Source organism: Ovis aries, chromosome 18, assembly GCF_016772045.2.
Source record: "Ovis aries strain OAR_USU_Benz2616 breed Rambouillet chromosome 18, ARS-UI_Ramb_v3.0, whole genome shotgun sequence".
NCBI classification, from domain to species: Eukaryota; Metazoa; Chordata; class Mammalia; order Artiodactyla; family Bovidae; genus Ovis; species Ovis aries.
In genome coordinates this window covers 30,759,930-30,777,438 of record NC_056071.1, presented here as the reverse complement: position 1 = coordinate 30,777,438, position 17,509 = coordinate 30,759,930, and the positions used below count along the sequence as shown (strand labels likewise).

Sequence of the window (17,509 nt, the reverse complement as noted above, 5' to 3'; positions counted from 1 at the left end):
TTGAAACAGCTCAACTGGAATTCCATCACCTCCACTAGCTTTGTTCGTAGTGATACTTCCTAAGGCCCACTTGACTTCACATTCCAGGATGTCTGGCTCCAGGTGAGTGATCACACCATCATGGTTATCTCGGCCTAGCCAGCCCCTGATCTGCCACTTATCAGCTGTGCAACCACGGGCAAGTCACTTAACATCTCTGAGCTGAATTTCCTTAGGGGTGAAATGGGGATGTTAATACTAGCACACTGAGGAAGATTAGCATGCAGGAGGTTTATTAGGATTGAGACCCATGGCAGTGAGGGAGTGAGGGAAGCAGGATGGGGCAGAGCGGGGAGATGGTTTGTGATGCATTCATAGCACAGAGCAATGGGAGTCTGTACCTGAGCTCTCTTCGTGGGCTCGTCCTGAGTTGGGCCAGGAGGGTTCGGCTTTTATCCCCTGCCTTGGGCTTCCCTGGTGGCTCAGCTGGTAAAGAATATACCTACAATGCAGGAGACCTGGGTTTGATCTCTGGGTCAGGAAGATCCCCTGGAGAAGGAAATGGCAACGTACTCCAATATTCTTGCCTGGAGAAGCCCATGGGCTATATATAATCCATAGGGTAGCAAAGAGTCAGACACAATTGAGTGACTAATACTTTCATTTTGGGTCACTCGTTGGATGCAGCTGTCCCTAGAGGGGCAAGGCCCTGGGCAGGGAGCCTCTTTCTTCAGCTGAGGGGCAGGGGCTCATCTGTGGCCGGCCAGCCAGCCTCAACACTCCCAGCGACACGGAGGAGTGCTTCAGCCCGAAGGGGGTTCAAGCCGTGCACCATGGTGCCCCCTACACAGTGTAGACCCTCAGGGAGTTGGGTGTGAGGGTTCCCTGGAACAAAGTCGTGAAGCCTGGCAGGGGTCAGCTCACAGGAAACTCTGTTGAAATGCCATGGGGGGCCCCTCCTTTCCTCACCTCCACACTCAGACACTCATCAAGCCCTGCTTCTTGAATTCTTAAGTATCTCTCTTCTATTCCATCCCATCCCCTCACCTAGAGGACCCCATTGGCTGCCTCTCCAGGCTCTGACCTCCAGTTTCACCCCTCTATCTATCTTCCACACAGGAGCTGGAGGGAGTGTCCACAAATTCAGATCTGATCATCTGCCTCACCTTAAAATCCTTCAAAGTACAGTGATCACCCCCATGGCATTCAAGGACCTTTGTGATCTGGCTCTGATCCCCTGCCCTGCCCTATCTGCTTTCCTGCCCCTTCCTTGACAGTGTGGGTGCTTTCTTATTTTTCTGTCTGTGCTCAGCAGGCCTCACTCCCTTTCTCCCTCCCTGGCTTCCTTCTTTCATTCAAACACCATCCAACTGGCCAGCACATGTTCCCTAAAAGCCTGCAGCAGCCAGGCCCAGGCTGATGGGTGCCGAGGACTCAGAGGCGACCTCTGCTTGCACTCGTGCCTCCTCAGGCCCCCTTTCCCTGCCCAGTGAATTCTTATGCACCCTTCAAGGGCAGCCAATCCACAGCCTTTCTGAGAGAGCCTGATCCTACCTATGGACACCAGCCCAGGTGAGCGTGGGAAGCCCCCTCATCCCTTCTGAGGCTCAGGGCCAGGTGCCGTGGGCTCCTGACTCAGTTCTGTGATCCTGCCAGCCACCTCGACACAGTACCTACCACTCCAGAACTCGGAACCTTGGCCTTCCTCTATGGATGTGGCTGTGAAATCCCTGAGGACCGGGCCCCCCAGGGCCTGGCACAGAACACGTTCCCTGTGAGTGGGAGCCGAAGTGTAGGTCTGTCCCCCGAACTGGGTGTACTCTCAGGTCCTTAAACACCCCCTGCCTCACTGGCCTCCAAAATGCAATTCCAATCCCACCTCTCAGTAATAGGCAGGGTCATCTCTCCATTCAGATCCCCAACAACCACCTCTCCTGCTGCCCTAGGCATTCTCCTTTGCTGACTGCCACCCCGCCCCCAGGTGACTGTGATGGACTGCAGGTCCCCAAAGTCTGTACTGGTCACAACCCTGCGATTCGGTTTCTTTATCTGTAAATAAGGCCAATCCTTGTTCTTACTTCCTGGGCAGTAGTGAGGCTTTGCGGAGAAGGCACGTGGGATAGACTTGTGTACAGCAAAGCGCTTCCCCACTTACAGGTTGGTGTGATTGTCATAGAAAAAGCTGATAGAACAGAACTGTGAACTGACCTGGCCAGGGCTGCAGCAGACCTAGGGCAGCATCCTTATGAAGGACCCTTAAAAAGATAAGGCCAATCAGAGCAGCAAGTACAACTCAGAGGAGCGAGGTTCCCACAGCGCAGAGGGCATTGCTGCCCAGAGAGGGAGCAAGTTCTGAAGCGGCCCCCCTCCAGCTGTTGTCTGGACAGACAAAGGAGCACTGGGAAAGGGAAGGTGGCACCCCAGGAGTCACCCTTCTGTGGACTTCCTATCGGGAGGTGTGTGGTGTCCTTGGGGAGGGCAGCTGGCTATGGTCTTCTGGGGGAGGTTTTAAAAGGTCAGCTGGGAGACTTCCCTGGTGGTCCAGTAGTTAAGAATCTACCTTTCAACACAGGGGATTTGGGTTTGACACCTGGTCAGGGAACTAAGATCCCACATGTCCTGGGACAACTAAGCCCGAGTACCACAACTACTGAGCCACGTGCACCACAATTGGAGAGAAGCCTGTGTGCCACAACTAAGACCCCATCTAGCCAAAAATAAATAAATAAATAAACAAATATTTAAAAAAATCAGGGGTCAGTTGGTGTGTCTGTTTCCCCCAGTGCTGTTGACATCAAGGTCCCAGGAGAACACTTGACAAGGGAGCAGTGCCCCTGGTAGAGAAGGTGGAGGTTATACCCATAAGCCATTTATTCATCTTCTCTCCTCCCAGGGAGACAGGAGGGGAAAGGATGACACCCTTTTACAGATGGGAAAACCAAATGTGCAAGGAATCCAATTCAGCTCTTACAGGCTAAACAGTGATTCCCAAACATCTGATGGGGGAGAAGTGGGTGAGGGCATGGGCCATGCTGGGGTGGAGGGGAGGAGGAAAGCCCCCTTGGAGTGCTTCATTTGGGAAGATAAGCTCAGGAGGAGAGGCGAGATGGGACAGCACTAGGCCAGCAGCAGACCCCAAGCAGCACCCTACTTCGTACCCCTGCAGGGCTCTAGGCCTGAATCCTCTGGCTCAGGCAGGATCATTTTGACTGCTGAGTCTTTTCCATTCACTTATTACAGGCTATGCCCCAGGATCAACCAAGATGGTAAAGGAATCAGTCTAATCTTTGGCTTACAGCTATGAGGGTCAGAGAGAGGTAGGAGCTGACCAAAGTCGTTCTGCCAGAGGCTGGGTGAAGGCTGAGCCAAGGTCTCCTGTCTCCTGTCTCTCCCTGGCCTGGCTCACCAAGTTGTCAGTTCAGCTGCAAGTCTGAGCCTCAGCATGTCCCACCTTATGCTAGGGCTGGGGCATCAGAAGAAAGGGGTGGAAGTGGTCCCTGGGTGCAAAGGTGCTGAGTGGTGGACTGGGGAGCAGTTGGAGGAGAAATGGGCACTGTCCTCTGCTTCAAACCTCCAGGGCCAGCCCAGAGCCACCAGGCTAAACATTCAACTCCTTGTGGGGTCCCTTGGAACCTGCTGCCCTGGCCCCATGCAGCCCCATCTCCAATCCCCTCTCCTTATGCTCTGGCCATATGGCCTTTCTCTCCTTCCTCTCAACACAGGGCCTTTACACAAGCTGTTCCCTCTCTCTGGGGCTCCTGACTGCTCCAAGTTAATGTCTACCTAACCTTCTGGCGCTAGGTCAAATGTTAAAACGTCACATCCTGCAGGAAGCCTTTTCTGACTCTCAAGACCAGACTGTGCCTCAACCAAATAGCTCCACAGAGCTTCATGGCACTTGTCCTAGTTGTAATTTTACGTTTCTTTGCAATATAAAAGTGTTCTCTGTCTTTCTCTAGACTCTAGGTCCTCTTATGTGTATTCCCTACACCTGGCCCAGAGCCTGGCATGGAGCAAGCCCTCAACAAATGTTTGTGGAAAGAATGAAGAAAACAGCCCTCAGTTCAAATCCTGGAAGTGCACACTAAACTTCGGCTTCCTCTTCTCTGAAATGAGAATGATAACACCAGAATTAGTGTAAAGATGAAGCAGTGAATGAAAACTCCTGACACACAGTAGTTAAGAGTACAAAGGAGGAGAGAGATTGGAGAGGGCAGGGAGTACTCAGGGGAAGCCGTTTAGGTATGGAAGGACTTGAAAGGTGGACGAATGTGTGGAAGCCAAGAGGTGGTAGGACAGGTGGGAAAAGACTTGGAGGTGGGGAGGTGGGATAAGAGACAGCAAGGAGAAAGCCTGACTGCATGGGACATTTCTCTCTTAGTGACCCTATTTTCCACCCTGATCCAGGAAGCCAGTTATTGACTGATAAGGCAGGCAGGAAATGCTCACTGTCTCCTGGGATTCCATGCAGGCCACTTAGCCCCTGGCTAGACCTGACTTAGTGACTGGGTCTGGGGCTCAGCCAAGGTCTCCCCCACTGGCCTGTGGACCCAGATGAAAACAGCAGAGGAGCTGTGAGCAAACATTAGTAGGGGCACTGACTCAGCCCTTGTGGCAGGAAGCAGCTAGTTCCTAGCATCGCATGAAGGAGCATCTTCCTGGAGCTGCCCACACTGGCCTGGCCCCTAAACTTAGCTGCTGTGGCAGTGGGGAGTGATTCCTCCATGTGTCTGTTCATATTCATGCCTTGACTTTCTGTAAAGCCTGCTGGGAGGCAAAGGCAGTAACAGCTCCTGGTCACTAGCACAAGGGCAGGACATCCGAGAGTCCCAAGAGTCTTTTGTATCTGTCTGCCTCTCTGAAGAATTCCTGGATAAAGGGACATGGCCTGGACTTGTTGAGGGAAAATACATGACTTAGACTTATGTTCATTGCCCCTTTCGGGCACACCAGCTTGTCCCCATACTTAGGAAAGAACCTGAGGTTCAGAGAGGGTGTGCTACTTACCTGATGTTGCACAGCAAAACTGGGGACATAAATTCCCAAGCACAAACACAAAGGCTGTGTGGCTCCCAGCATAGGAGAGTGGGAGAAATGGAAGGGGCTGTAGACCGCAACTTTGCTTGGATGTCAGGGACTCTGGGGGAAAGGCTGTTTGTCTCTGGTTGGCTTCCCTAGGGTCCATCTGCAAGCCCTGGGAAGACTCCTCAGGAGGTGTGTTGAGCCAGAGCAGGTAACAGCCATGAGCTCATTTCCCTTGAGGCCCCCGGAAAGGCAGAAAGAAAATGGCCAGGGAAGGAAGGAAAAGGGAGGCAGCAAGCACTTTGGGAATGGTCCACAGAGCCAAGGCTAGGTGTGTGGAAGGAAAAGGACATTTGCTGAATGCTTTCTGTATGCAGGGTCATACTTGTGTGTCATTCCTCAGGAATTCTTTGCCAACCTCCTTGGTGGCTCAGTATTTTTATTCCTATTGTACAGAAGAGGACACTGAGGCTGGGACTGGCACTGGGCAAGACTTGATGACTAAGTCTGGGGTCTTTGCAGGGCACCTTGGTGGGTGGGTGCTAAAGTCTGACCCTTCCAGGACTCACAGCACCACCACAGCCAGGCCTGGGCTTCTTCCATTTCCAGCTCCGGTCAGCAGGGGGAGGCTGTGCTGCGCCTGGCTGGAGAGATTGGGAGCAGAGGTTGGGACTTGGCTTCGGAACAGGAAAGAGGAGGTCTCCTTCAAAGGCTCCTGGATCTGGGGAGCCCTTAGCAAAGCATCTGTGATGGCTGAAGGATGATCATGGCTTCTCCCTAGACTGTGTCATCCCCACTATTACCCCTGAACAAAGTCGAAACTCCTCAACTCAAGGCTGTTATAGCTTCTCTTTGCCTCTCAACAGCACCCCCCCCCCCGCCCGCCCCAATATGCTGTGCTGTGCTTAGCCACTTAGTCGTGTCTGACTCTTTATAACTACATGGACTGTAGCCTGCCAGGCTCCTCTGTTTATGGGGATTCTCCAAACAAGAATACTAGAGTGGGTTGCCATGCACTTCTCCAAGGGATCTTCCCAACCCAGGGATCAAACCCAGGTCTCCTGCATCGCAGGTGGATTCTTTACCAGCTGAGCCACCAGGGAAGCCCAAGAATATCGGAATGGGTAGCCTATCCCTTCTCCAGGGGATCTTCCCGACCCAGGAATCATACCCAGCATCTTTCCCTGCTTCCCACACCTAGGTCTTTGCATATCCTCTTGAAATGGGATACTTTCTCTGCCCAGTCAACTCCTACTCATCCTTCAGTACCTAGCTTCAATGTCAACTCCGGACCGCCTGCACCCCGCAAAGTTCCATCACACTTCCTGCTCTTACAGGGAGGAGGGACCTATTGACACTACCAAATCAGAGCCCCAGAGATGATGGAACTCAGTGTCCTTTCAAGGAAGTGTAAACTGAGGTCAGAGAGAGGCAGGCATTTGCCCAAGGTCACACAGCCCGAGTGGGAGGCCATCCTGTGAGCCCTGTCCTCTCGGCATGACAGGTGTCCTCACCCTCTGCTCAGATCCGGACAGCTGCTTCCCTGATCCCTCCTCTCCCCCGCCCCGCAGTGCCGGGCGCCCAGCCTGCACCGCCCCACACCTCCCGCGTGCCCCTAGGCTTAACCGCCAACAAGCACTGAGCGCCCCCTGGATGGCGCGGTCCGGCCCGACCGCCGGTCTCCTTGACTCACCCTCCAGCCCCGGAGGGCCGGGCTCAACCTCGGCGGACCGGGTGCTGCCCGCACGGCCCCGGCTGCATCACCGCCCCGGACTGTGCCGGCGCACGAGGCCGCCCTCCTCGGCGCCCCCGGGTGGGGCAGGTCGAGCCCGGTGCGCTATCCCTTTAAGCCCGGGCGAGATGGGAGCTGTCAGCGACAGCAGAGGCTAGCGCGGGACGTCGCCGCCCGCCAGGCCGGAGCGCGGAGCCGCGGAGCGGGAGGAGAGCCGAGGGGGCGGTGGGGCCCGGGCGCGGCGGGTCCCCTCGCCGCCCACTGTGCGCCGGAACCCTGGGCCCGGCGAGTGGCGGGCGGCACCCCAGAGTAATGCGGAGAATGTGAGGGCAGCGCAGGCCGGTGGAGAGGAGGCGGCGGCGCGGGAGAGGGCGTCGGCAAGATAGACGGAGAGGCAGCCGGAGAGACGGAGGACCGAGATCCGGGCGGGTGCAGGTGGGAGAAGGGAAACGAGACAGAAGGAGAGGCAGCGACAGAAAAGAGGGAAAGAAAGGAGCGGGAGAGCACGCGGCTGCGGGCGGCGGCGCAGGCGAGGAGCAGGGAGCCCGCGCCTCTGGGTGGGAGCACCAGAAGCCGGAGTCGGGCACCGGGGCCGGGGATCAGGCGGAGAGCACGGCCGCGGCCGGGCCGGCAGGGTGAAGGAGCAGGGACGCCCGAGGGGGCCCCTCTGGGAACACCGGAGGATCTAAGGCGGGGCCAGCCCGGTAGGACCGCAGGGTCACTCCGCAGGCTCCGCGGGCCGCGCTCCGGGGGCTCCCGGCGGGCCGGGGCCTTTGTGAGCGCCCCAGGAGGGCAAGAGTCGGGAGTGCGGAGCCGGTTGTGCGGCGGCGGGGGTGTGTGCGCGCCCAGGTGTGCGCGTGTGTGCACGAGTGTGAGCGCCCAGACAGTTGGGAGCGCGCGTTAGGGATTCTGCTGGCATCGCAGTGTGGAGAACTGGAGGCAGGAGCGGGGCGCGCAGGGGAGCGCGGGGCCCTCCCGTGCACACGCACACGCACCGCGCGCGCGCACACACACACACACATACACACACACACACTCGCGCACACGCCCTCCCTTCCTCGCTCGTTGCCGCGGCCACCATCTCAGAGCCGAGCCCTGCGTAGCGGGAACCCGAGCCGGAGCGGGAACCAGAGAGGAGCCCAGCGGGGGAATGCGGCCCCGGAGCGGAGCTGCGCGCCGACTGCGCGCCCGGGACGGTGAGTGTGGCTGGGCAGGAGGGAGGCTGTGGCGGGGCCGGGGCCGCGGGGGCGCAGGCCGGGGAGCTGGGGTGTCTGCCCGCCGGCAGCGCCGCGTGCGCGGCCTCTGATTGGGCGGGAGCCTCAGGGGCAGCGGGTTGGGGGGTGGGGTGTTGGGTGCGCGCCCGTTGTGAGGGGGTGGGTGCACGCGTGGAGCTGAAGGGGAGCGCGCTCAGCACCCCGGTTCGTGACCGCGCTCTCGCCCGCTGCGCGGCCCCGCCTAACCATCACCTGCCATCAGAACCCCGGCGACTTGGAGCAACTTTGCGTGTGGGGTTAGAGGATGGAGGCGCTTTAATGGTGGAACTCCGGCCTTTCTTGGAGAGAACGCGAGGGAGGAATGGGCCGCGTGCCGTGCCGCCCGGCGGGTCAACGGGGAACATCCACTTTATCAGCGCAGCCGCCGGCTCTCGGGGACACCGGTTCAGCCCCTCGGCGCCGCTCTGGAGGCGCCCGGGGCGCCGGATTCCCGTGACCCCGCCAGGGTCAGATGGGACCGCGGGGCGGCGGCTTCCCGGCCTCAGGGCCGGGAGGTCATCTTTGCAGCCAGGCTGAGGACGCGGGTTTGAGGTTTGGGAGCTGGGAGACTTGCCTCTGTGTTTGTGTCCCTGCTCCTCTGCTCCGTAGGACAGGCGGCTGGAAGACGGGAACTGCCAGGAAAGTGCATCCCATCAGCCCTGGCCCCCAAAGAGCTCCCAAGAGCCTAGGGATTGGAAGGGGAATCACTAGGCTCCCAGCCCGGTGCCGCCCCGCCCCTCCCCCTCCCCCGCTTCTCTTGGAGCCATGCTCCTGCTGCCTCACTCTACGATGAGGTTGCGATTGTGCTGTGCCCCCATCCTCACCTCCATCTCCTGGCATTCCTGTCCTCTGCTAACAGCTTCAGGAAGCTCACCAATTACCCCCACCCCCTCTGCCCCCAGTGCCAGCCCTGCCTCTTCAGTAGAAGATCGGACGGTCGGGCAGTCCAGGATGGTGCCCTGAGAGGTGTGGGAGGCCAGTGTCCCAGGAGGGAGATGCCCAAGAAAGGGAAAGAGTTCAGGCTCCCTGAAGGCCTCTCCACTTTACTGAATTCTCCCTGCTTCCGAGCAGCTTCTTCCTCCTCTAGGAAGCCTTCTCTGATTGCTCCCCATCTTTCCTTTCAGCTTGGGATTCTGGGATGGAGCAGCTGAGTTTCTCAGCCGCCCTTGTCCATGTGCCTCGCTCCCTGGCACTCAGTGTCTGAGCCCATGGGGTCAGAAGTCTTGTTCTCAGCCTCAATGCTGGGTGGAGGGTGGCGATGTTGGGCCAGTCTGTATCTCCCTGAGTCTAAGGGGCATGGTAATATCTACCAGTTCTCAGGCTTAGACGGACTTCCATTTTCACTGCCACTCTGTGATCTCTCTGCTGCCTTGTGAGAATGGAGGGGCCATGGCCACGTTTCCTCTCCATTTCAGAGGAGGATGTTGAGGCAGAGATGGAGCTAGGGGAATGGCAGTCATTCCCTTGCACTGTGAAGTTATCCTTTAACCCTGATCTTTGCTGAGGTGGGAGGGCGCAGGGAGGGCCCTGAAGCCTTCTTTATTGACCTGGCAGCAGGGCTCTGGGGATCTGCTGCTGGAGGGTCTCCCCAGGACAGCTCTCTTGCTGCTGTGACCAACACACTCTCCAGATGGTCAGGGAGGTAGGCACAGCCGCTGTCAGCCTGATTCTCCTGGTTTGATCCCAGCCTCATCTGGGCAGACCCCAGAGTCTGCCTGGTCTCTGTTTGATGGTTTGCAAACCTATAATCCTTGGCACTGGGATGTCAGTGTCATTCTGGGGATCCGAGCGCCAGCCTGACACTCTAGGCCCTGTCACTGTCCTCCTGCTTGGATCCTGGAACCCCTCCTACTATTCTGAGGTCTCTCCCATGGAGTCCCTTTCTGGGCCAAAGAGCTCACCCTCATGTGAATGGGCTCCCCACACAGAGGTCTAAATGTGCACTGGGGGTGGGGATAGGGCCTGATGGTTATGGGGACCACTTCCTTCCCAAGTGGCCCACCCACAGGTAGCTAGAGTAGCTCTCAGCTCCAGGCAGGTGTCTGTGCCCATTCTCCCCAGCCCAGTCCTGCTGATACCCTGGACTTATCCCCAGGGCCACTCGGGCCCTTGAAGACCTCAGGGGGGAAGAGCTGTTGCCCAGAAGTGGCCAAAGCTCATCTGGGTGTGGGAGTGCTGAGGGTAGTGGGGGTGGTCTGCTGGGTTCTGTGGTGGCTCCCTCGGCCACTTTGCTGGCTTCACTCTGGGGCAGCGTCTCTCTGCCTCTGCCCCTTCCTTTCTGCCAGCTTGAGCTGACTCGGTCTTTCTTAGCTGTCATTCCCCCGCCCCCTGACCCCCTTGCCCCCTACCTCTTTACCCCTTTGTCCCCCTGTGGCTCCCTGAGCTCTGGTCATTTGCTCCTTTGTGTTGACCTGACTGATGCTCTGGTTGGTTCCCAAGTGGCTGGAACATAGCCAGCTGTCTGCTTGGCCCCACCCTGCCATCAAGACCTGCTTGAACCCTGCCCTGGTTCTTTGACCCCCTACCCCAATCCCCCATTCCCAACTGATTCCAGCAGGGTGAGTCCTCAATATGGGGCCTCAAGCCAAGGAGAGAGAGAGAATATGGTACCTCTTTGGCCCCTGATCTGGGGGTCAGGGATGAAAGCCCCCATCAGGTGCTCCCAGCCCCCACTGGCTGCCTCCTTTAGGAAGATGACCACTCCCTGCTCTAAACCTCCTGACTGGGAAGGATTCCTGCTCTGTGTGGCCCCCTTAATTTCCTTGCCCATTCCTGCTCTGCGTGGCCCCCTTAATTTCCTTGCCCTGACCCTGCTGTGTTTGTGTTTTAAATTATAACAAACTCAGTGATAAGTGGGTTTCCCTGGTAGCTCAGCTGGTAAAGAATCCGCCTGCAGTGTTGGAGACCCAGATTCGATTCCTGGGTTGGGAGGATCCCTTGGAGAAGGGGTAGGCTACACTCCAGTGTTCTTTGGCTTCCCTGGTGGCTCAGATGGTAAAGAATCCACCTGCAATGCGGAGACCTGGGTTTGATCCCTGGGTTGGGAAGATCCCCCGGAGGAGGGCATGGCAACCCACTCCAGTGTTCTTGCCTGGAGACTCCCCATGGACAGGGGAGCCTGGCAGGCTACAATCCACAAAGAGACATGACTGAGCGACTAAGCACACAGTGAGAAGTTGTTGATTGGTCTGGGCCTTGGGGTAACTTGAGGGGGTAAAGTTACCCCTGACCACTCAGGCCTCCTTTATGGGGAACTGGGGGCCACCCTGGCCAATCAGATTTTCTTTTGTGGGTTTCCAAGTTGGCTTAAAGCTCAACATTCAGAAAATGAAGATCATGGCATCTGGTCTCATCACTTCATGGGAAATAGATGGGGAAACAGTGGAAACAGTGTCAGACTTTATTTTTTTGGGCTCCAAAATCACTGCAGATGGTGACTGCAGCCATGAAATTAAAAGATGCTTACTCCTTGGAAGAAAAGTTATGACCAACCTATAGCATATTGAAAATCAGAGACATTACTTTGCTAACAAAGGTCTGTCTAGTCAAGGCTATGGTTTTTCCATTGGTCATGTATGGATGCGAGAGTTGAACTGTGAAGAAAGCTGAGCACCGAAGAATTGATGCTTTTGAACTGTAGTGGTGCAGAAAACTCTTGAGAGTCCCTTGGACTGCAAGGTGATCCAACAAGTCCATTCTAAAGGAGATCAGCCCTGGGTGTTCTTTGGAACGAATGATGCTAAAGGTGAAACTCCAGTACTTTGGCCACCTCGTGAGAAGAGTTGACTCATTGGAAAAGACTCTGATGCTGGGAGGGATTGAGGGCAGGAGGAGAAGGGGATGACAGAGGATGAGATGGCTGGATGGCATCACTGACTTGATGGATGTGAATTTGAGTGAATTCTGGGAGATGGTGATGGACAGGGAGGCCTGGCATGCTGCGATTCATAGGGTCGCAGAGAGTTGGACACGGCTGAGCGACTGAACTGAACTGACTGAACTGAAAGCCTCAATAACTGCTCCCAGGAACCGTGTTCCGATTGGCCTTGCCCTTCACTGCCTGGAACTGTCCACTTGGGGATCACTCCATATTGGGGGCCTCTCTTGCTTTGAGACCTGGGAGCTCATACTGAGGGTACTTATGACAAACCTGGGCCCATCCCTGGATGAGCTCTGAAAGGAGTCACAGACATGGACCCACACCCCTGGGTATAAGGCAGCCTGGGCTAGGCCCCGCAAGGTACAGGGGAGGGAGGCTGGCAACGGGCTGTTTCAGATGGACCCAGAAGGGCAGACCTGTTCAGATATCTCTGACACTTGGTGGATGCTCAGGAAATGTGCTGGATAGGTGAATGAGTGGAGGATGCGACCGAGTGAGGGCTTTCCAGGCAGATGGCATAGTGTTAGCAAAGGCTTGGCGGTGGGAGGCGCCAGGCACGGGAGGGGGAACGTGTTTGCTGTGGAGTGGTTCCTGCAGGGGCACAGCAGGCACAGAGCAGGTTGGCACAAGACGGAGGAGGATCTTGAGTGCCCAGCTGAGGAGTGTGGGCTGATTTTGTATTCAGAGGTTGTCGGGTGAAGTTCTGGAGGGACGCGATCAGATTTGCAATTTAAACCGCTCCCTCTGGTGGTCGTGGGAGTGGTTGGCTGGGAGAGCCGGAGTCAGGGCCGCTGTCCTAGAGCTGCTTTGGGAGTGCAGGCTGGTGGTGGGGGCAAGAGCAGGGCCAGGCGCCTGGCCAGCCTTCGCTGGGATGGCCAAGGGGCTGTGCGTGGTTCCCCTTCTGATGGAGGAGGAAGATATTTGGGCTGGGTGGGGAGTCAGGTGGAGTGATGCAGGCCGTCAGAGTGAGGCAGGGCCTCTGGCATCACCATTCCCACCTCCTGGGCTTACAGAGTCGGCAGGCATCCTGGTGTCAATAAATGAGTCTTTATTACTGGCCCTTCCCCTGTGCGCACTTGAGCAAGTTCCTGAAGTTTCTCGGGCCTCAGTTTTCATGTTCGTAAAATGGATAAGTTTGTCTCCTTGGAGACCTGGAGTGAATTTGGGTGGAAGGCAGTGACCTGGGAAGTGGAATGCAAGGGGAAGCGGTAGAGGGTGGGTCAGCATCGCTATTTGAGAGAGGAAGAGTTGGACGCCCAGAGAGGGGCAGTGACTCACACAAGGTCACAAAGCAAGTTGGGTGGGGGCAGGGGCTCCAGCCGGGGGTTTTCCTGGCTGTGCCTGCGGCCTGCAGGGCAGGGATGGGTGGGGTGCCCGGGGCCTCGGGGCCTTTGCAGAGGGCCTCCTCAGGCACTTGCTTCAACCGTCCAGCTGTCAGGGAGAGTATGGGGCCATATGGCCACATCAGGGGAGGAGCCCGCCACCCAGGAGGGATAGCGGCTGCCACTCTGGCCTTCTGCTCTATGAGGGCACTGCCCACCCCTAGGGTCAGGGTGGGAGGGGGCCAAAGTGGAACCTCAGTGTCTAGGTTGGTTTGGACATGGAGGCTGGGCCTTGGCAGGTGGCCCAGTCTCAGCACCCATCTGCCAGGGCAGCCGGACAGGCGGCTCCATGCCCAGGACTGATCCAATTAACTCAGGACCAACTGTGCCAGACACCCCACCCCCATCCCCCATGCCAGTCCTCTGGCCCTGCTGGTCCACAGGCCGTGGGGTGGCACAGCGCCTCTGATGTCGGGGTCTCAGGTTTGAGTGGAGTATATGTGTGTGACACGCAGCTCCGGTGTGACATGCAGCCTTACCCTGATCATTGATTCTGTAGTTTTGAGATTTTGGAGTATGGAAATGGGCCCCTCAGATCAGTCTGGTGTGATTAAAAGGGCTTGCCTTGGGCATGGGAGCCATCTGGAACTGAGTCTGAATTCTGTCTCAGCCTCTTCTGAGCTGGATGGGCTCAGGCAAATGACTTTTCTGGCCTCAGTTTCTTCGTCTCTTATGTGAGAATGATAACCCACCTTCTCCGGGTGTCATTAACACACTTTGAAATAATACACACAGAGCATTCGCTAGCTTGATACACTGAAGAGTCTCAGTAAGTGTCAGTCATGTTTTGCCCTCTGCTGGGAGAGAGAAGTGAGTTCTGCTGGAGTTTCAGTCTCTAGGCTGAAGAGGAGCCTTATTTTTCAGGAAAAAATGTGCTTTATAATTTAATGTGGTACATGCATGCTTAGTTGTGTCCGACTCTTTGTGACCCCATGAACTGTGGCCCACCAGGCTCCTCTGCCCATGGAATTTTCCAGGCAAGAATACTGGAGCGGGTTGCCATTTCAGAGGATCTTCTTGACCTAGGGACCAAACCCAGGTCTCCTGCATATCCTACACTGGCGAGCAGGTTCTTTACCGCTAATGCCACCTAGGAAGCCCAGTTTATAATTTTATAAGTAAGTTTTTATACTCCATCCCTCATTTAGTCCCCATGGCATGCTGTAAAGTAGGAAGAGAGCACTGTCCCATTTCACAGATGAAGAAACTTGCAAGCGATTCTCCAGAGTCACACAGTGAGTTGGCCTTGACCCTGTCTTTGGACTCCTGCTCCAGGACTCTTGCTGCCTTGATATGGGTCCCAAACTGCGGGGGAGTAGAGGCTGGGGAGAAGTGGGTCTGTCTTCAACAAAGTCTGTCTAGACCGAGCTTGGGGATTCTAGAGAGTCTCTGCCTAGCCCTGTCTCTGGTACACGTGCAGGGACAGGCTGCCATGGTGACAGACAGACAATCCCAGCTGGGGTTACTGTGGGGGATGCTCAGTGAGGCAGTGATTGGGGCATTTCTCCAATGACATGTCTGTCCAACATGGGGTAGGGGTGGGGACAGGTGTGTGTGTGTGTCAGGGAGTGTGGAGGGGGGAGCCTTTACCTCCTGGGCACCCTTGGACCCTGCCCAGGCAAGCAGGGCTCAGCCTTCGGGGCTCTCTTCTGGGGAGAACACTGGGCTCCCCCAGCTGTGTGGCTTTGGCTAGGTCACTGTGTGTCCCTCTTTGAGCCTCAGCGTCCCTCTTTGTAAGTGCAAGATAATCCCCTCCCTGCCTGCCTCCCAAGGCTGTGTTTGGGACTCTACTGTAAATACATGTTTTGATACAAACATCATCTTCCACAGCTGCGAGGCCAGGCGTCCCCATCCTACATCTGCGGGTCCTGTGATCACTCAGCGGTTCTCTTGTTGGGTGTTTCCTCTGGGCCCGGCTGTGCTGGCTGCTCTGGGGACAGAGATGAGTAAGGCTAGCCCCCACCCTCGTGGGGCGGAACCTGGCAGGAACTGTGGACTCCGTGGCATTTAACGGTCCTTCCAAACACATGCTGGTTGTCACGCTCCTACTCAGCATCCTCCAAGGGCTCCCTGTTCCTCAGACTGGCGTCTGGACCCCTCAGTGTTTTGCAGAGTCCGAATCTCCCCGCACCCAGCCATCTTGTTCCATAGTCCTCTGTGCAGTTAGGCTCCAGCCCAATGCCGCTCATTCTCTCCTTTTCACGTGCTGTGGCTTTCCTTCCTCCAGGGGTTCACCCTACTGACCCCCCTGCCTGAGTCCTTCCTCCATCTCTGCCCGTAGATCCCACCCACTTTTCCGCACTCAGCCTGAAAGCGGTGTTTAGAAATCCCTCCTGGTCCCCCTAGCTGGGAGCAGCTTCTCCTTCCTCAGAACTCAGAGCAGCGTATCTGCTTTACGTTTTGCAAACACTTGCTGTGCACCTACTGTATGTGAGGCCTACTGTGTGCAAGGCCTGCGATACCTGGCAGTTGGTCTCTCCTCATGGCCTGGGAATGCCTTGGTGGCAAGGGCTGGGCTTATTCATCCTGGGTACCTGGCAGATCCAGGGATCTGGGACCAGATGGGCTGACCAGGGCATGTGGCCCATCCCTCAGAGCCTCTGTGGCCACTGCCTCTTCCTCCTCCTTTTTGGGTCTGGAGATTCCGGCTGAGCCCAGGACATCTCTTTGAGAAGCTCCGAGTTACTGGCGGCTTTTCTGCTGAGATGCTCACTACAGATGAGGCCTTCTCTCCCCTGGGAGGCTCTGTCAGGCCAGGGCGGGGATGCCCAGTCACTGGCCACACATAACTCTCCCCGATGAATTGCATGGCATCCAGCAATTAGCAATTGATTATTTGGGGTACTGATAACTCTTCCATTATCGATTGGCGGAGGCGGGCCTGGCCAACGTTGGTGTGGGTCAGCTGGGCCTGGCTGGGAGATTGCGATCACGGTCATTTATTCCTGACCAGGATGCTCGTAAATAGGAACAAGAGAAAGGGAGGTGCTGGCGATCCTCTCTTAGATTCGCACTGCCAGGGTTGGAGTAGAGAGATAGGGAGGAGGTGAAGGGGAGCTTTTGCTCACTCTCACCTCCCTTTGTTGGCTTCTTCTGTGTTCTGCTTCCAGTCTCTCCTGGCCTGGGTCTCAGCTTTCCCATCTGTTAAGTGGGAATTTCAGTCTCTGTGGGGTAACACTGTGCCTTTGAATGAGATGCCTAAGCAGTCCCTGACTTGTCATTATTTCTGGTTAATGGGGGTGAGGCAGGGGAGCAGCAACCTGAGGCTCAGAGAGGGTAGTGGCCACATGAGGATGGAGCCAGCATCCAGATCTCTAATCCAGGGGCTTCCCTGGTGGTCCAGTGGTTAAGACTCTATGCTCCCAATGCAGGAGGCCCAGGGTTCGATTCCTGGTCAGGGAACTAGATCCCACGTGCTGCAACTAAGACCCGGAGCAGCCAAATAAATAAATAAAAATGAATATTAAAAAAAAAAAAGATGTCTAATCCAGGGTCATTTTGAAGAAGGGCAGGGAGGAAGTGGGTGGGAGGAAGGTGGTGGGTGGGAGGAAGGTGGTTGGTCAGAAGAAAACAGTTGCTTCATTAAGTGCTGTGTCTGGCTTCTGAATGTGCTCAGGCTTCTAAATGTGGAGCTAGGACTCAGTGGAATTTGTGCAAAAGCGATTTCTAGGGAAACCACATAAAGGGGATGGCAGGGGGCATGTTTAACCTACTTAAGAGACCCAGCTGCCTTTCAGGCCTGCCAGGAGCAGGAGGTATTATTTGTGGGGTCCTGGCTCATGTGACCAATGCGTGGTGTGTGTTTTTTTTTTTTTTTTTACTTTTTGTTAGGAACATTTTCAAAGGTACAGAAAGATAGAGGGAGTAGTGTAGCAAACTCCCATATACCCACTCACCTAGATTTAACAGTTGTTGACATTTTACCACGTTTTGCTTTATCTTTTTCTTTCTGGAGTAGTTTAGAGTAAATTATAGACATCACGACATTTCACCCCTAAATATTTCAGCATCCATCTCCAAAAAATATAAGAAAATGCTTGTCTTACCTCAAGTGGTCACATAATTCATTTTCTCCTTGAGAGGTGAGGATGCTTGAGAGATGCGGAGACTGAGGGCTGAAAGACAACCTGGCCTGTCCACGGTCACACAGTGCAGAGGGGGCGGGAGGAGGAGTGGGATCTGGGAGGCTGTCTACAGGTGTCAGCCCAGGATTGCCCGAGACTGCGGGGGCGAGGGGAGGCGGGAGGCGGCCTGGAGCTGG

At 56.0% G+C, this 17,509-nt stretch overlaps 1 protein-coding gene across 2 annotated transcripts in view; it reads left to right on the top strand.

The window, feature by feature from the left end:
- Positions 1-6,912: 6,912 nt before the first annotated feature.
- LINGO1 (leucine rich repeat and Ig domain containing 1) overlaps positions 6,913-17,509 on the top strand; it is a 214,038-nt gene continuing 203,441 nt past the window's right edge. For both annotated transcript variants that reach the window (XR_009597239.1, XM_042235204.2), the window contains exon 1: positions 6,913-7,929. The gene's annotated coding sequence lies outside the window, so the exon portion shown is untranslated. The remainder of the gene's footprint in view (positions 7,930-17,509) is intronic.